Genomic DNA, 20,422 nt, shown 5'->3' on the forward strand with positions numbered 1-20,422 from the left:
AAGAAAAGATCATTAGAAGTGTGCCTGTAGGATACAGGCATTATTGTAATCCTTAAGGAAAAGACGTCTGTTCTTATTTAAAAACCTCTCAGCAGTACCACCGTATAAATGTTGCAGTGCTGCCTCCAGCCTGCTGCTGGTAATGAAACCTGCCTGCCTGCCTCCATTGCCCAACATGAACATGAAGTAAACGAGACATTCAAAATTCACTCATTTGGGTGTTTTTTGAAAGTATTATTAGTTCAGAAAAAGAAATGTACTGTCATTTCTCAAAAAATTATGTTGCCTAACTTCAACCGGAATAAATCAGTAAAACAACGCCAGGCTGACTTACACTGGCTGAGCCCCATCCTAGGGCTTTCAGAACAACTTGCCTCCCGATGAATAAACGAGAGATAAGCTTACATTGCCTACGCTGAACCTGTGCCCAAGCACATCACTTCCTCCACCACTTAATGCTCACAGACCACAATTGCTCATCTGAGAGTTTGTGGTTAGAAGTCTGGGTTTTTGTTTGGCTTGGTGGTTGGTTTGTTGGTGGTGGTGCTGTTTTTTTTCGTAGTTTGTGTGTATATATCCTTTTTATCTACTTTGACATCGACATTGTGTTTTGCTTTAATCTGAGCACACTGGAACAAACAACCCAATCTGCATCTTTCACTACTGAAATCAGTATTCTTCAAAACAAACCAATTTTTTTATATTGCAAATAACATCCTATGACAGCCCAAAATGAGTACAGTAGGCACACCTTTTAATGCTGATTATATTAATTGCTATTCAGGTCATAGCTTAGATTAATTATTGTGTTTGTGTAGGATGTTTGTTAAGAGGCTTCCTGATTGCTGTTCAGAAGATTGATTACTTGTTACATCTACTGCGTGGTTTCTGTGGGGAAAACATCTTTTAGGCTTCAACATTTGCAAACATACTGAGGCCAGGCAGGGCCACTGAGAAGTGAGTATACGTACACCTGTCACGCTGAGACACCACAACATATTTCCGTGTGAATATCGAGCTAGAAAATGGAAGACACAAACAGATGTGTATTTTACAGTGTCTGAATCTAGAGATAATAACATAGCCTTAGGCACTGATGTACCTCTAGTAATTACATTGAAGAGAGAAATTTAAAAGTACGCAGAACAAGATCAGTTGGCACATTTGTGTAGAAGAGGCAAATAATTTACAAAAGAATCCACCAGAACCATTGCTATACCCTTTGCACAATGTGCAAAAAAAAAATATAAAAAAACAAGTTTCCATTTCTTGAATCTCATCATTTGACAATGGCTTTGCAGGCAAACCCTGTGTGAGACTTTTCCTAGAAATTTCCTGCTTTGGGGCAGAAGTGGGAATATTAGGCTTCCCACGGGGAAAAGAAAAAAGCACAAAGTTCCATTTAGTATCTGGAAGATTTCACAGGCATTCATGGGTACATGAGCTTTAAAGGAATTCAAGAATGAATTCAAGTATCTCTGTATTCACTGTATCTCATACTTCTACTTCTCCATATACCCATACTTTTATTTTTAAAAATGGTACATCAAGTAAAATTACTTAATATCACAAGACAAAAATAAATTACAGCCAAGTTCCTTCCATTAAGAGCCTGCTTCTGGTTCACAAGCACACACTCTTTGCAAGAGCATCTTTAGACTTTGGGGAAGAAGAGAGGGGAGGAAAAAAGTTTTACTTTTGGCTGTTCTTCATGAGAAGTTCTTGTTCTGGTCTTTACTGCTTGTTTTGTCATTTAGCATAATGGCTAGGAAGATGGAGGAATGAGAGGAAATTATACAGTAGGGAAAATGACTTAATAGTAATTCATTTTTTGTAATCTAGCATTTTTCCATCCCATTTTCTTTACCCATCTTAAGACACTGACCTTCTATTTTCTCATGCTTTTCTTCTTGTACGCAGAAGCCCTCATTGTAGGTAGGCTGCTATCTTCGGACCGGACAGTCAATTCCTTGCCTCATACACAGCAAAATGAAGGTGTGATTTTATGTGCATGAATCTAGTTATGCTATTTGGATTGTGCTAGCACATGTAGAAAAAAAAAAAAAAGCTAACAAGGACCAAGACCTCTGGGAACTCCAAGTAATGTGTGATCCTATTACCCTACACTTTCAGTGCTAATGCTATCAACGCGGGATAAATCACACTGGCACAGATAGGCATTTTTGTGTACTAGCTATTCCCCAATTTTTCCTTGTGAACATATCCATTGTGCTGTGAACCAAGGAGGGGTGAAATGCTGGGCAGGCTGCTGACTATAATGGTTGCCTTTCTCTGAGGGCTTTAGCTTCTGGAATAAAGAAATTTGGACCATGACTAAAACACTGACTGTAGGTGTGACTGATCAGAGGAGTTAGGAGGACAGAAGACTTGACACATGTACTTTTTGCTAGAATAACATTCTAGGAAAAAGAAAGGAACCGTAGCTAAGTATCTGAAAATCAGGAAGAGGGCTGAAAAGCAGAAAGGGGAAGTTATTTCTTAACCTTGTCTGGAGAGATGCTTGGGCCCAATAAATGAACTGCCTTTGGTTCATAATGCCTGTCAAGTGGGACCTTCTGCGTATTCATACTGGATAAGTAGGACTGTGTTAACAGATTCTCTTCTCCATCATCAATTTTTCAAATAAAACAACAGGACTCCCAGTATTGCCTTACCATTTAGAAAAAAGACCCAGCTGTGGTTTCCTGAGGAATGACCTGAAATAAATGAGGATTAAGGAGGAAAAAAGCAGTAATAAAAAGCAGGGTTTAAGCTTCAAATATTTTTCATCCTTTTTTTCCTGATGACCTCAGTTCTTCACACTCCTCCTTTCCCGTTTCATACCATTATCACCTCTCTATTTTAGTTTTACCTAGTGTTGCCGACAGTTAGTGATAACTTGTTTCAGAATTTGATTTTGCTCTTTTCCCCAGTGACTTCCCTTTCAGGCTGCTTTCTTGACCAAGGACACAGCCCACAGTCTACCTGTAAAAACACACGAGTAAGGGTAGCACTGTCTTATAGCAGAACTGCTGTAAGCAAGCACTCCTGCAACACTCCAGTCACTGATCACATTTATACAGTATCACGTTATTCACACAATTAGCTCTCAGAAATAGTTGCAGTGCCTTCAGGGAGGCTGCTTTGGGTAGTAAGTGCTCTCAGCTGTGAATAAAGCATTCACATTTTATTCTTCGGCCAGAAGGGTTGGAACAGCATGTGTCAATGTGTCAATACTTCCTGCGAAGTGTTGCCTGAGTGTTGCTCCTCTGTCCGTGAAACTTTACACTTCTGAGGCAGTTAACCATGCTGTGGTACTTCTGCAAGTAAACAAATCCCAATAACAGTATCAGTATCAATTGTGATTGGTCAGAGAACCAAAACTTAATTTAGTTTGCATGCACTTCAGTGTCAAAATCTTCAGCTTTTGCAGTCTAAACAGGTTTTTTTCCCCAAAGAAAAAATATTTTAAAGATACTTCAGAAAACAAACATATTTGAGGATATAATTTCTTAACTTTTTGGTCTACTGCAGCTTTAATGAAGTCACAAGTTATTCCCGCTTTATCCTAACCTAGACTTTCCCACAGCATTTCATTAGAGATGAGAAAGTAAGCAACATAGTCTAGGTTTTATCTAGGTTTTCACAGCACTAAAGAGTAAATATGTATTTCTATGGAGATTTTATTCAGCCACTATTGATATGATCCAGGCAGCTAAAGATGATCTCCCCTTAAGCTCTGGAATAGTCTAGGGACATCGCACAGAACCTGCTTTGCATGTAACTTCTTTTGCATTATGTCATGCGACAGTAGAAAAACATGGGTTTCTTCTAAATTTGATAAAGAAACAGTACTGACATAAGGAAGTTGCATTGTCCTTATGAGTACTTGGTTCGTCTTGGATCATTCCAAAAAACTAAGTAAGCCTTTCCTAGCTCTTCTTATTTGTCTAACATCTCAAAAGCCAAAATAAATCCTTCATGCACTTTCTCAAAATTTGACATATACTACAATTGCCTTTTAAAATATCATAAAGATAAAGCACAAAACCACCAAAGAGACTGGAGTCTGTGGTGCTGCTTTCATAGATTAATGATGCATTTTCTTACAAGATCACTTGTATACTTAATTGTTATTCTTGGTGTTTCACTGGTTCAGAAAAGTTCTGTTCCCAAAGTGTCACACGCACATGCATCACTGCTGCCTGTTCTGCTAACACCATGCAGGCAGCATACTGCAGCCTGCTCTCAAAGCATAACTTCCACTTGCAGAACATTTGGTCTATTCCTAATTTAATTAGATTCATTTGGTGAATTATTCTAAAATGTCATACTTCATAACTGGTGTTTTTTAAATGCTGATATAATAGGGAAAAATTAATTCTACATGTAGTCCAGTAATACAATAACTCCAAACAATAAAACAGTGGGAGAGAAATCTTCATCTGAGATGACTGGGGGAGTACATCTCTTATCACTGTGATCTCATTCTTTTTACCTTCACGATCATTCATCAAGGGATTGATTCTATTCTCTGTGTCCTGATTTAACACAGTGTATCCCCTCATTATTATTTTCAACATCATAGACTCTTGCTGCTGTTTGCATACCTCAGTGTCTTGGAGCAAATCTGCTTCACTTAAAACTTATAAAAATATTTCCAGTCTTTTGTGGGAATTAAGAGAAGCACATGAAAGACCCGTCCATCCCACGTGGAAGAGTAAAAGCACCAAATACCTAAGGCCTGACCTTATTCCTTGGGCTTCTCCCTGGAGCATTCCTACCCGAGGTATTCCCGAGCGCAGGGTGTGGCTGCTCTGCTGCCTGAGCAGAAATCTTCTCCACAGCACAGGAGCAGACGAGCACCTGAGCTTCACAGACCAGTGCATGACAGCGTGTCATCATGACAGTGACAAAAGAGCAACTGTCTCTCAGCAAAATAATAAAACTGACAATCAGATCTATCAAAACGCTATCAAGATTGGCAATGCCTCATGGCAGAGATCATCTTCATGTGTTTGAGCAGAGCCTCTCAGCAGGCTGCTGGTCTAGGACTGCTCTGTTAATTGTTACTGCAGTAGCAGTGTGTAAACAAACATTAATAGTTAACATGTACAACAGCCCAGCAGAAAGATTTTCTCCCTGCTTAGTTTAGGCCATTATCTTAATTTTGTTATTGTAACCGAACCATAAACATTTTACAGATACTTACGGTATTCAATGTAATTGTGTTTCTGGAATCAGAAGGCTGGACTTGGCCTGGCAGTCTTCTGAACTACAAAGAAGTGAACAGCAGGATCGGGAATACTGAGCTGAGAAGCATTGACATAATTCACTTGTTAACGACAAATGCATGCGCTCTATCAGGTGCAAAATCAGAACCTGAGCACCACTATTAGATTTTATCCTAAACTCTTCTGCAGAATGATGAGCACCATTATTGTAGAAAAAGCTAGTAGGACCCTCAGCATCTGTCCTTTTAGTCCGTTTATCTCATAACAGCCCAAGCCTGACTTCACCCTGCTACTGTAGACTCTGCTAACAAAGCCTTGAATTTGCAGGTGGCATTGAAAAAATAATAACCCATTCACAATGTGACTGACCAATATCAAACATCTTAAAGGTGCCCTGAAGGACTTCTGGCCCACAGTGTAATTTAATTAAGATATCCAAGTGATAGCAATTATATCATTTATGACAGCTATTCTATTATAAAGCATTTTTTAATTAACAAAAGGTGATACCTGTGAAGGCTGCACTGCTATGAAACATGGTTTACATTCAGAAACAATTGTTATTCACATTTACTCATGTCACACATTTGTTTTACCGCCTTTTTATCTGCTTTTCTGTCTAGCCCATGTTGAAAGCATTGCAGGCAAAGCATATGCAGTTGGCCTGCTCATTCAAACCATGTTTCTTTTTCTATGGCTTTCTGTATATCCATAATAAACTAAAGCCTAGTCTGTTAACATTAACAGATTTCTTGAAAGCTATATGGATTGTTTAGCTCTTCTGTTTGGGAACGAGTGGACAATTAGGACAGCCCAAGCTGAGAGCAGCCAGTGCTGTTCTCCTGGCTGTGGGAACACCTCACTCAAACTGCGTCCCCTGCGCTGGCACCAGGGGGAGATCAGCTGTGGCAAACCAGGCCAGCTTCAGAGAAGCGTGATGTATGTGGAGCTAAAAGCTGCTGGGGAGTGACAGGATGATCTGGGACCTCATAAATACTAGGATACCTCCTGGAGCTTTTATTCAATTGCCACTCAGGTTTTATTCAGTGAGAATATCTGTTGATTTCAATGAATTCTTGACTAGGAATTAATTTAATTTAATCTCTGGATAGGATTTGCCTCATTGAAAGGAACTTCAGAATTTGAATAAAATCATAAAGTTCTAATGAAAAACTTCCTGTAGCATCAGGTTATTTTATAACATAATAAATATTTAAATATCTCTTCATATATTCAACATTCAGTTTGAAATAGTTTTCTTCTTACATGCTCACATATACCAAAGCACTCTGATTTTTTCTGGTTTTGAGCATTGTAGCTAAAACTGGATTAAGCCAGGTTTCCTGTCATCCAGATATATAGAGAGGCAGTTTCTCCAGTCTGGGGAGCAGGGAGGACAGACACAGGACAGGATCCCGCACAAAAATGTTAAGTCAGAGCTAAAGCTGCTTGCAAACCTGAATATTTATCATTGTTCTTCTAAGTTTCCAACTTCTAAATCTGCAAAATAATGTTTACAAAATTAAGTCAAGAAAAGCAGCCTAAGAAATATTGGCACTGTAGAAAGCTTTACTAGGCATAAAGTCAGATGGAGAAATTGATTTTATAATCTAAAGCTAGTCAGTACTGTGTTCCAAAATACATACAGATAAGTATAGAGATATAGATGGTGATAGTCACAAATGTTTGCAAGGAGGCAGGAGATAAACAGATTTTTTAAATAGCTTCTATGACAAAGACAAGTAACTCTCAGCTTGCTCATCAAATAAATTGCAGCAATAAGTCATTTAAAATAGCTCATAGTGACATACTAAAGTTAGTAAAATCAAGCAATTTAACGGGTTTGTTTTCTTATGTACGTTTTAATTGTTGGCCAACTTGTGAATTCACAAGTGCCAATGTAAAGTATCATTTATTGAACTAACATATGCAAATGCTGTGTAACAAATTTCATAGCAGTAATCTCAAATCCATTTAAAATTTAGAGCCCTATGCTGACTTGAGTTATCAGCTAAAATTTAGAGATCTTCCATTGATTTCACTGCAGTACTTCCAGTAGACACCCAATCAAAAATTAGGACAAATGAAAGTAAAGAAATCTAAGGGCATAAATCTTTTGAAGTTGCCTTTTTTTTTTTTTTGCATTAACATATCACAGATGGCCATGCTGAACAGGGTGATCTTATATGCCGTCTTAAAGGCCATCATTACAAGCAGAACTGTGCCACTGCCTACCCTTAACATACTTTTATTTGGGCCTGAATGTACTCGCATGGTCTGCACAAGGTGTTTTTTATATAAAGCATAATCAACAAGACTTAAATGCTGCATATCTTTAGAGAGACGTATTGATTTCTTCATGACATAGTACAGCCCTGTGTCTGAGGAAGGAATACCTCCCCTTCTCTGAGGGCTTTTATTTTTGCACCCTTATAGTGATTCATTTTATAGACAGCTATTTTTCATTCTAATAAGTGTACTTCACAGAACTCCTCTAGTACAAACTGGGAGCTAAAGCTCCCTTTAAAGATAAATGCTGTAAGGCACTATATTGCTTAAATTGCAGAGTAACTGTAGGAATACACAGAGGCATATCCATCATCGTGGTCAGGCAACTCCATGCCTTTCTGGCTCCAGGTGCTGCGGCACCCAGCCACAAGAGCATCTCACCTCAGAGAGGCATCTGAACCCCGTGGAGCTGACACAGGCACCGTGCCCTCACCAGGGGGCTGTAGGAGATGGAGCTGGGCTGCCCTAGGGCACTCCCACACTGGGCAACCCTGATCTAGGGCTGCACAGCCGGGGTGCTGGCAGCTGCTGCAAGCTTTTGACCTTTCCTTTACAACACTAGGTTGCAAATTGCCTCACCTGCTGGAAAGCAGTGCTACAGCCAACCAGCAAATCATTAAGCAGCATTTTTACTCAAAAACAGTAAAAGAGCCAGATGGGCTGGGAATGAAGAAATATAATTTTTCAGATTTCAAATGGCAGCAGTTAATTGCATTACTTTATCTGAGGTGTTCTCTTTATCGCGTCTTCTGCAAGACAAGCCTGTGATGGGTGGAACTGATAGGGAACATAATATGCTGTAATTTATTACTTCCCATGGTGGTTCACTGAGAGGAGCACACTCAGAGCTTCTTTTTATCAACTTACTCTGTAATGGATTGAAATGTATTAAGATAAAAGGAATCCCTGCCCTTAAACTGTACCTTCAGGCATCCTAGCAGGCAATTGTAGAAAGCCTGTTTTTCCATTACAGAAAAAAACACATTTAGTCTCTTCTCGTGTAGAACTTCCCACACCTACCACAGGTCAGTTTTTTTAGGGTGTATTTGTACTACATTTGTCTGGAGTCACACCACTCATTCTGCCATATGCAGCCAGGCTTTGTCTTGGCAGAGGACAACACCACAGGTATAGAGGTGGCAGCACCACATCCATTCAGGGCAAGAGTACTGCAGTACCAAGCAACACTGCGGGCTGTACTCAGCCCAGGCAGGGATACCTGAGCTGGCAAATTAACACAGGTGCCACACATGGCTCCTCCTTGTTCCAGTGGAGGCTGCAGAGGTTGAAAACACAGCCTCATATTGCAGCAGCCTTACCAAAGCTCTAGGGAGAAAAAAGGCTCTTCACTTCCAGATACAAAGTCGGAGCCAGCTCAATAGGCAAGATACTCAATTCAAGGAAGTTGTATGCAACACATACAATGATGAAAACATACAACTGAAAGTTTTACATACATTTTCCTAGGCATTTCATGCCTTAGAGATAGATGCCCTTGTATTTCAGGTAGAAGATTCTTGTTCCGGCTTGGGACATCTCTGTCATTTGGGACAGTAACTGAAGCCATGAAATATTACTGGCAACCTGGCTTTATCTCCACTTTGCACTGCTCTGAGTTTTCTGCTTGAGGCAGCGGAGCCTAAGGGGCAACAGCAGAGATAACAGGTTCTACACCCCTACCTCTGCATGGGGCAGGAGCAGCTGCTTTTGTTTCTCTTACCCTGAGACCCAACCAGTTGGAATTTGCATAATGAAATGTTTTGAAAAATGGCAGGCTGTTAGGAGTCAGTGCAACCACATAACATCTGCAAACTTACACTTCTGGTAACAGTCTGAGTACACATCACCTTAGGAAATTGTATATTTTTCAGAGATATGCTGTTATTTCTTATTATGGATATATGTAATAAGGGAAATTACACGAAAATCCCCAACACATAACCGAGTAAGTTACCAGCTCATCACAAAGTTTGCTACCTTTCCTCAAAAGATACTGTACATTTGATTGGATTACTTATATCAGTGCAGTATTCTAATGTGGACTTGATGAGTGCCTTCATTCTCTTCCAAAGTACTACAGGCTATAATCCGAATGCACAATTCATTGTGTGTACTAATACAACATCTTTTCACTGTATAATGAAATTCAACATCTAAATTTGTTTCCCTAAGAATTCCACATTATGTGGGAATACACTGTGATTCATTAGAAACATTTATTTTACCATCTTGACAAACAAAGGAAGGCAAAACAACGTAGCCCACCTTTTAAGAGAAATGAGATGAAATTGAATTTCACTTACAATTGTCATTTTTGTTTATGTTACTTTTCCTTCATCACTTTCATGGTTCACATACACACAAGGGTCCTCTGAGTCTGAGAATTCTGTGAAAAAATGATCAAATATAACAAAAATGAGTGCAGATTCTATTGCAATAGAAAGAGGGTGGGTTTTTTAATATATTAAAACCAATGTTTCTGCATAACATCAGCAATTCTAATTGCGGTGTTTGACATTCAGCGTTAATCTACTGGCTCTAAAGCTTATTAAAATGGCAGTAGACACAGCGGTAATACAGAAGCAGGTCAGAAATTCTGAAGAATAATACTGACATTAAGAATCAGAAATAAAATTACAGTTAATATAGAAATATAATTTTGCATTAAATCCACTGGCATAGAATCAATAATACTCAGGAACAGAACAAGCAGTGCCTACAGATGCAGACAGTTCCAGAAGTGCAGCTGAGACATTCCCAACAAGAATTTCTTCTCTTTAGTTCCCTTTATTTGTTGTCTGTCTGGCTCTGCGTTTTCTTTTCTCTATGGCATTAGACAGAAAATTAGTACAAAGACAAGATCTCTTTGTCTTTGTACTAACTTTGCAAAAGAGATCCGTGGGGCAAAGGAAAATGGTTTGTTCCTGGCCTAGCCACCACTCAGGTGAGTGCTCATTACTCACCTCTGTGACTGATCTTCCCCAGCTGTAACTTTGGAGGCAGCTGAACTACAAATCATGGAGATCTACAGCTAAAAATATGCAAAACTAATTATCATATTATTTAAACATGGGTTTTAAAACTCTTGCAACTTTAGGTGACACAGTTTTGCTATCCTTATTTATAGCAAATACACTACATTACTACATACTGTTGCATGAAGAACCCACTGAAATCACTGTGAGTATGTAAAATAGGGGCAATCATTTATGGAGAAAGGTAACTTGCCTCAGCTTAGCAAAGCCACCTACTTCCAATGATAGCCAAGTAAAAGATTATGATAATTTGGAGAATTTACTATTGAATTGCACTCAACTCTTGTCTCATCATGAAGATTAATAAAATACCAATTTATTTTGGTAGCGCTCTCATGAATGCACATATTATTCAGTGTAGTCTTTGCAGGCGTTTGATTAGCCCATCTCAGAGGATAACTTTTTGAAAGAAAGCCAAATGACATACCCACACCACCACCACCCACCTATGTTTTGCATCACATCTGACAAACATGTTATTTAACTATTGCTACTACTCAGGAATGGTCTACAGCAGTCGAGTGTCCCACAGAGTAGGTGAAAATGATCCCATGAAAATTATTAAAGCAAACAGTGGTTTGTGACAGGCAACCATTAAGGAATACCATGGAGGATTTGCTACTCCTCTGCTCATTGTCTCGCCATATTATATAGTCAATATCCCCCAGATTATGAAGACTAGACACAAGACTATTTGTTCCAGTTGTACATTTAGGCAAGAAGATAGCATTTAAGTTGGAAGTAAAATCTGTTCCCCAAGGGTGAATACTTCAATAAGAAATGTGTCTTCATAAAGCCAGTTATGTTTGGATTTCATTTCCCTCCCCCCCTTTTTTTTAGTACAGGGACTTGTGTTTCAGTGCATAAAAATGGCTTTGTATGAAGTCTGTGTCAATCAGTATAGCTTCATACAACATATTTTGTAACATCACTCTTCATCATGACAGTTTGCCAGTATTCAGAGTAAAACGTAACACCTGCAGTCACAATGAGATAATGTAATGTGCCTTCCACCAAAACCAGCTGTACTTTCAAGGCATAGCATATCCCACAGTTCTGGAATTCTTCCACTTACAGGAAAGAATAAAATTTTCAGGTAAAACAAAGAATCTGAACTATGTTCACACACCTGCATGCATACAGAGAGGGAAAAGTACTGTATATAGAAAAAAAATCCTTTACACTAGAATTTATATCAAAGACTTTGCAAAAGAAACATCCTCAGTGCAGGCCTCAGTACCATTTGCTGCTACTGTTTACATGTGCAGGAAAGAACCCAAATTTGCAGTCCTAAATCCTGCTGTCCTTTGAAATAATAAAATCCTAATGATGCCTTGAGGCAACAAATAATGAAAGTAATTTTGTTGGGACAGAACTGGTTGTGCCCAAGTCCAATACACATTTATGCCCCAGGAATAGTTTTTTACATCATAAATAACACTCACGCATCCAAGTAGCTATTTGTATATATAAATGATCTTTTTACAGATAAGCACAACTGTGACAGAATAGGCATAATTTAGCTCTTTATTCACAATTTAGGGTGCATTTTCACATTGCCCTTAAGCCATTCAATCTACACCACTTCACTTCTGTCCCCAGCTGTTGTATCCCTTCTGGCACTCAAGTAGGCAAGCAGTACATCAGATCAGACTTGATTCAATGGAAAACAGACTGAGAAAATAAATCCTTGGTTTCCAGACACTTCAGCCCTCTCATCTTGTTCACCACACAACAGTATAATTGCTAGGTATAGAGGTGGCACAATTGGTGGTAAAAAAAAAAAAAAAAAAAAAAAAAAAAGTGGGAGTCTCAAAGTTTGTAAGAAACCTGTCTCTGGAGGCAAACTGAGATCTGCCAGCTTGGAGCCCCTCAGCTCACCAGCAGGAGCGCAGGAAGAGGGACTGAGCAAGCAGCACTCCGTTAGATTGCAGACTGATGCTGGCTAGAGGCAGGGGTGAGCCCACAAAGGTACTGCTCTGAAAGATTTTTCCAGTGGGTCCACTGCAAGGTGCTGCACCAGAAAAGTGGCACAGTAGGAAATCTTCAAGACTTCCCATAGCCCCCAACCCCGCAATTTAGAATAGCTAGCTAAGCTTGTGCTACTTAAAAGAATAGCCCTGTTCTCATTTAGCATGAAATTCGCTGTAGCATCTGGAAGCCCTCAGTCTGTTCTACAGCAAGGGAAAGGTAGGGCTGCAAGCAGGCACCTGCAGCACAGGTTCATTCCTCCCTGTGCATGTCTGCATGTGTACAGCCCTATCCCAGCCTTACAAATGCGGCCTTCAAAACTTCTGATGTGCAAAATACCTATTTTAAACAACACAGTAGAGCTCTAACTGCAATTTGAGCTTCACTGAATCTGAAAACTGCCAAACAAAGCATTAATTATAAATTATTACCTTTCATGTTATTCAGCCAATCAAGCCAAACATGCAACTTGAGCTATTGTATGACCCACATGTATAAGTTTTAAGTTATTTTCACACCTTCCTAGTAGGACATCAGCATTACAAACTTTCATTACCTAGTTAGAACCTGCACAGAAGTCAAAAGTATACAGCTTGAGTGGGTGTCGTTTTACATTTGTTTTCTTCATCTTCATAGCAACTGCCTGTACTTTTCTTGTTACTCATCATTCAGGTATAGTAGGAATAAACAAAAAGCCTTTATAATTTTGGAATTATTTTCTATTTTGCACTATACATTATTGCATCCTACTTATGTAAAATACTTTTGAAGTTTTAATCAAATATGGTAGCCTTCAGTTCCACCTAAGTAGTTGTATACTGTAGAACAGCTGTTTGCTATTAAATAGTTTTAACAGTCAGCTTTGGTGGACTGACAGCTAATTCTTGAAGCTACATTAATGGGTTACGTAGTATTTTAGATGCCTTTTGGATTAAAAAACACCACAAAGAGAAAAAGTACAGGTTTTGTACATCTTTCTCAGTAATCAAATATATGCAACGTTTAAACTATTTGTGTGACAATTTTAGTACGATGTTTTGGTCCTGCTGTATTACCAACAGATGATTTTTAAACTGGATGCAAACCTATCCTATTACATACCAAAAACTTGTCATAATATAGATAACCAGTGAGACCTTGGTGAAAAACAGTTTTCAGTGTAACTCCCTTTAAAACAAACACAGAAGTCATGATAATTCTCTGCTTTTATGACCTGCGTAGTTTTCATTTAACTCATTACAAAACATCATGCTTATTTCTCAGTAACTAAAGATTTTAATTGTGTTTCTGCACTGCTTATTTTCAGCCTCATACAGTAGTTAGTATATACATGACTGTTTTTAGGAGCTGTGATGGATGGTCTATAAAAAGAGCTGACCAAGGTGCAATTGCTGAAAGCAGTTCAGGGGAATGCTGCACCAAACATTGCACAGTAGCGCTTCAAATAAACACCACGTCAGCTCTCCCTCCTGCTCGTTTCATTTGATTTACACAGAGGTCAAGCTGAAATTCTTGGCCTGTATCTGGATGTACTCAATTGCTGGGACCTATAACATCAATGAGCCTTCACAGATGTTCCTTGAGAGCTGTCCTCCTGGAGAAAGAGGAAGCCCTACCACGGAAGATGGAGCTTCCCCAGGAACCCATGAGAAATCTCAGAGCAACCTTCCCCAGAAGTCACAGCCATCACATCCCACCTGCCTCCATGACTTGCAAGGCACATTTCATCATTTGTCTGAGTGAAATAAAAACAGAGTAGTTATTTATGCCATCTACCAGAGAAAAACCACATGGTACTCACAAATGTCTGGCACAGAGAGAAGCACCAGCTGAGCGCAGCTTACAGTAATCACCCACCCTGCCCAGGAGGGTTTGGTAGTTCACCCTCTCCAGCAGGGTGCAACAGCCCACACAGACTACAATGCAACACTCCAGTTTGCTCACGCTGTAACATTTCCTGAATTTTTTTCCCAAGACAATATTTCTACACTCTCATTACTTCAATCTCATACTCAACTAGTCTAAACCTGCTCCACTGTTGCCTAGGGCAAGCTGGGGATCTGCATTACTCCTATCTCCTCACTCAGAGCATATCCCCACACAACTGCCCAGAAGCAGAGTGGCCCCGCACTGGGGCAGAGGACCACCTTCACCAGTTGTGCCCTTACTGATGGGGGGGACACACATCCTGCATGGCCAGGAATCCCAGCAGGCCCACTGACAGCCCCAGGCACAGCAAGGGCTGGAGTAGGAACATCCATAGAGCCCCATCAGGAGCAGCAGGAGATGTGGCTATAACACAGACCTCAAGCCCACCCAGGAGAAAAAATCAGAGGAGAGCCCTGGCTTGAGTTTAAGTAGGGCCTGACCAGGGGTCCACATGGGACTGGTCAAGGTCATTAAGGCCTGATGGGGCACACCCTGCCCTCACAGCACATTTCTCAGTCTTTTTGCCATCCACAGATGTTCCTTGTGAACCAAAAATCTGAATGCAGTTATTTCTAGCCAAAATAAAATAAAATAATAAAATAAAATAAAATAAAATAAAATAAAATAAAATAAAATAAAATAAAATAAAATAAAATAAAATACTGAGATTTTCTTTGTGTTGGCAGCACCCTAATTCACTCTGCCATCACAGAGACGATTTAATGTCTCGGTTGTCACAATGCCCCTGTTCCCTTTTTGATCCACCATGGTAACTGTGGCCTCAGTAAGGCCACACCAGCTTTCCCTGGCACAGAGATGGCACATTTCAACTGTCATATTTTAGACATCTCCTTTTTTGACTCCCTCCCTCAGCGGCTCCCATTCTAAATTCATGGATAATTGAAGATAATCAAAAAGAGCGAGGAAGATGAGCTCTGTATCAGACCACTCAATATAATGTGAGTGGCACCCTTTCCCGCTGGGGACCCTGCAGGGTGGCAGCATGGCTGCATGAGCTGATCTAACAAAAATGCACAGAAAACCGCTGAGCAGGACCATGGTGATCTATCTCCTCTGCTGCTGCGTCTGAGGAGGCCTCTAATAGATGGGCTGGCTTTGCCAGGACAAGTGCCAGTATGCTGACAGGAATGGATGTTATGTCCCCTGTGATTTCAGTTCCTCAAACCCAAATATGCATCTAGCATATGAAGAAACTTAGATTTGCTTGGAACTGTTGCCATATTGTTTAACCAGAGCTTAGCACAATGGGGTCCCAGTGGTATGCACCTCATGATATTACAAAAGCTATAAATAGGAAAGTGATTATATTGCCAGATACCTGCTGACACAAGAGGAAAACGCCAATATTGAGTTTCTCAAACAACAAAAATACACTTGGGTCAGTGTCAGTAGATCTGCCATAAAGTATCATTAATGCCAGAATCACCAAGTGGTCAAAATAACATCAGCAAGGTTGCCAAGTCAAAGATCGCCTCAGAAGCATAAAATTGTCAAGTGGGAATAAGCAGGCTTTTCCCCAGAAAAAGTGGGCAGAGTTTATTCAGAGGAAACAAAAATCCATTAGACTAGTCAAGTAGTTTGAAAAGCATTTAGAAAAATAAGGATCTTGAGCAACTAAAAAGAAATAATGTTCTGATAGGAATTAAGTGCCTTTGCAAATGTGATCATATTATACCAATGGTGATATGGTAATAGTTTTGCTAAATCTCTCGGTAACTCTCCTGTGAACTAGAAAATTCTAGAAGCCTGAACAGATTTAGATGGTATAATTTAATTCCCTCTTCACCAAGCAAATTATGCCGTGTTCCTGTTACACAGTGACAAAGGGCATTGGAAAGAGGGAAATACAGTCTTCCCGTAATGGTGATGCAAATTTTAAAATGTTTTTCCTATGATACATTTTCAGCTACTAGTATTGGAGAGAGGGATGATCTAATAACAATAATCTGAAAACTACTCCAGGTACCAGGAATGCCTTGAGGTGATCTGCCATAAGGCTTTAGAAGAAACAGTGCAATATATTCAGGGATTACAGAGTTTGTCATGCAAAAGCATTTCTCTCTATTCTGAGCTATATGTAAATTTGGGATAGGATCCCTACCTCATGGAGCTATTGTCACGAAGATTCATTAGGTAAGCCTACGTTCCACAAGACAAAGTGCCAGATCTTTAGAGACTTACATGTAAATATCTTTAAAAAAAAATTAATTAAAACATCTGACTTTTAAGGACCTGCTTGCACTGCATTTGTTTCAGGATCAGGACGATAACCTGCAATGTATTTTCAAGCTTAGAAGTGCACAAAGTTGTTAAGTATTATTATTTATTTTTGGTCAGTCACATCCTCCCTGGTTTAATCTTTTTAAGTCTCTCCAGAAGTTATTGATTTAAACATTCTTTTATTTTCTTTTTGCTGTTTTTGGTGAATTCACAGTGTGCAGCCCACAGCTCAGAGTTCAAAGTGCTTGTCTGACCATCCAAATGCCTCTCACTTGGGAGCTCTGTGAGAGCATTGAATCTTCCACTGAGATTTTAGCACTTTTTCTTTTTTAACTTAAATCATTTTAACTTAAAATGCTGTCACTGCAGTGATGAAATGTTATTGATGGTGAATTGTTCTAGTCTACAGCCATCCCTGTATTCATCACAACAATAATTCTACAGACATTGACCAAGATACTCTCAAACTGGCTAATGGATGTAGTGATAACATGAATTATTATGCGACGTATTCTGTGTTTTGCCAATCGACTACACTGACTATGTGCCCTTAGACAGAGGACTCCTAATGAGTAGTATCTCCCAGTTAATGGTTTCATAGTCTGGCTGTGTAATAGTAAACACATAACTAGAAATCACATGGAAAATGTAAGCATTAGGGCAATTTTTGCTATCAGTTGTTACTGTCCAATTAGTCATCAGCAACGTATAGCGTGGTACCAAATGGAAAACTTGAAATGCTCTTTTGGAAAGGAAAACAGAAATACTCTATTATTTCTGAAAGTGTGACTTGAATGCAGTAATTTACCGCACAGCCTCACTCCACATTTGATTCAGATTATATTTATTTATTGTCTAGCGCATCTGAGCTAACTACCTTGAGGCAGCAGTATAAAAATCGGTTGCTGTGACTTGCTTCTTGAAAATTTATTTTGCTCCTTCTTAAAATCTTGGCCTGCTTGACCTCAGCAGCCTTCACCAGTTTGAAAATGCAAGTTATAATCCTCTGTAGGGATTTAGCCAGGTGTCTATTACAGCGTGTAATCTGTGATACAGCTTCCAATATTCACGCTGAAGAAAGGTTAAGCCCCCCTGTCTTTGTTCCCAAGTAAAAAGGTCCATGAGGTGTTAGTGTGGACAGGAAGCAGATTGAAAGAAGCAACATCTTCAATCAAGCCCTAAGCCTGTGTATATGCCACTGAAGGGTGTCCGTGATGGAGGCTTTGCCTGAGAGGCAGCAATCGTATTTTAACCCTTGAACAGTAGCTGCAGCACTGCTGCTGGCTGCCCTGGTGACGTTCAAAGATCACACTACTACTGCTAGACGTCTGGTTTTATCCTAAATCCTTACTCAAGGGTCACCGTTACCAAGTTGTGCCCATGGGTACACTTGGTAAGACACTAAGGCCTGGCAGGGAGACGGAACAGTGCCTGCCCTCAGCGCCCTGGGGCTTCAGGCCCCTTGCACAACACGGAGCGCCTCTGACAGACTTTCGAGCTCACTGACACAGATGCTGTGTGTGAACACAAACCAAACTCAGCTTCTTGAGGGGAAACCCTCCTGGGACCAGTCGGTCCTAGTCAGCAGCTTCTCAGATAACTGCTTTTTTGAGTCGTGGCTGAACAGGATCAAAACGTGTGGTAGAGCTTTAGGCCCCTGGGCCACAGGGTAGCACCTGCAAACAGGCACTTCCCAAAGTCCACACTTCTGAACTGCAACAGCAGCAGTTTCGGTAATATTTTGAATTCCATGAGTGACAAAAAATAATAGCAAATTAATTTGACTGCCTGCAAGGAGCTATTTAATACCAATCTCCGATAACTGTACAGCAGAATAGTGGGTTTCTTCTAGATGGTAGTGGTGTTGGGAAGGCCGCAGCAACCTTTTATGCTAATTGGCAGTAAAGCATTTAGAAGTATTTGTTAGTGTTTAATTATTTAGAAATCTCTTAATGGCATAAATATCATTTTTAAAAGTTATAAATATTTTCCACCTTGTCCAGCTGAAAAGCTGTTGCTCAGAGGATTTAAATTAAGATCTATTTATGGCAGCCTGCTGATCACAAAATTACTTACCGCTGCTAATGCTCCGGTCTTTTAGATGTCTCCAACACAGAATGTGCTTAGTTTTGACAAATTGGGGGATAGTTTCTCTTTGTTGTATTCATTTTACTCAGATAGAGGTCTTAAAGAGGATTATCACAGAGATGAAGACATTAAAATACATAACTAATCCCAGTTAAATTAATTGTTTTCATATTAACATGTACCGAGGGACTTTTATGTACGGTAAGACATCTTTATGCTGTTTTGATAATGTAAATATGACTTAACATGTAAATTATGTTTAAGATTAATTAGAAACAATTTAAAGCCAAGTTATTGGTAGAGAAAATGGGATCTGACTCTAAGCCTCTGAATCAATAGTCACGTTAAATATTTCAAAATTACATCAATGATTGACATGCCGGGAGGCAGAGGGGAACTTATCTATCAGTCCCATTTGTCTCCCACTCCCTGTACTAGAATTCAGGACATTTATTTTTTTGAGCTTGCATTTCCTCATTATTTTTCCTAATTCCCTCTGCAGAACACTGAACTCCACATTGGTTATTTTGGTGTCATCAAATCATTCATCCCTTAAAAGACAATTGAGTGCTAAAAGAATAAAATAATAATTTGGTTTATTGGAGAGGATGTGCCAAAAGGTTTTTACTGGGAGTCTCATTTGCAGTGCTTTTCTTACACCAGGATTTCAGCAGAGTTGTGACACTGATGTTATTGCTGGTAACTGTTTAGGTGCAGGAGAGCACTGTCATTCTGACCTGTGTCTTATTATAGTCTGCCATTAACTGGAGTAGTGCCATCTTTTCCAAAAAGCTGTGTGCCCACAGAGATGTAGAGCACCATTCAGTAGCAAGCAAATGCTAATTTTTAGCATTTGCTGTATCCATACAATCTGGGATACCTGCTCAGAGTCATAAAACATCCTTCCTCCTGTACCCAGGGGCTAGTGGTTCAGAGTAGCTTTCAGTTTTTAACATGAATCACAACAGCCTCACTGTCTGCTTGCGCTGTAAGAAACCAAAGCTATCCCTCAGCAATGCTTAACACATGTCTGCAATCCAATTTATTTGCTATGTTTCAATACCCATGACCTCCCAATGAAGTGGCTTTCACCAAAAAGATGACAGAAGCATATACATCATAGGTATGCGACAGTTTCATGGTGACTGAAGTGACCAGATTTTTCCAGGAAACTTCAGAGAGGTATGGCTTATGTAATTGTGAGCATTTACTGCAAAAATCAGATTTACACTATTCAAAGTATATGGAACCCTGCCGATCTCACAGCACGTAGAATTTTCCTAAGGAAAAGAAAATGCCTAAGGTGGCAAGTCCTTGTGTTTGTATCTGCTATATTAAGTCGAGCTTAAGTAATAAAAAAAAAAAAAAAAAAAAAAAAAAAAGTCTTTTATCTATTCTGCTTAAAACTTATTTTGATTTTGATTTTCACTGTTTTATTCAAAAGGAAGGAATAGAAATAGTAACTGTGAGCTTGAAATCAGGAAAACTGTAACAGGAACTTATTATAGACACGTTTTACAGCATATTTTCAGTTACAGCTACATGTTTTGAATCTTTCAGTTTAACGAGCACTGTTCTGCTTTTCAAATAACGCTTTTTTTTCCTTAACTTCAAGTCTAAGTGAATTGACCTTGG

General features: G+C 39.5%; 1 protein-coding gene and 1 long non-coding RNA gene across 13 annotated transcripts in view; one reads left to right on the plus strand and one right to left on the minus strand.

Annotated features, from left to right (window-relative positions):
- The window catches only part of NTNG1 (netrin G1), a 157,543-nt gene that overhangs the window by 46,080 nt on the left and 91,041 nt on the right, over positions 1-20,422 (plus strand). The gene's annotated exons all lie outside the window — the stretch shown is intronic.
- Positions 3,070-20,422, minus strand: part of LOC311440792 — a 49,116-nt gene continuing 31,763 nt past the window's right edge. The window contains exons 1-6 of one of the 5 annotated variants that reach the window (XR_014695589.1): positions 14,835-14,858; positions 14,227-14,264; positions 10,487-10,554; positions 9,827-9,909; positions 5,213-5,275; positions 3,070-3,320 (exon numbers count right to left, since the gene is read on the minus strand). This is a non-coding gene — a long non-coding RNA (uncharacterized lncRNA). Of the gene's footprint in view, positions 3,321-5,212; positions 5,276-9,826; positions 9,910-10,243; positions 10,409-10,486; positions 10,555-14,226; positions 14,265-14,330; positions 14,789-14,834; positions 14,859-20,422 lie in introns of those variants that run through there. The other 4 variants (XR_014695591.1, XR_014695590.1, XR_014695592.1 and 1 more) reach the window with 4 other exon arrangements.

This window comes from Aythya ferina, assembly GCF_964211825.1.
Source record: "Aythya ferina genome assembly, chromosome: 8".
Taxonomy (NCBI): domain Eukaryota; kingdom Metazoa; phylum Chordata; class Aves; order Anseriformes; family Anatidae; genus Aythya; species Aythya ferina.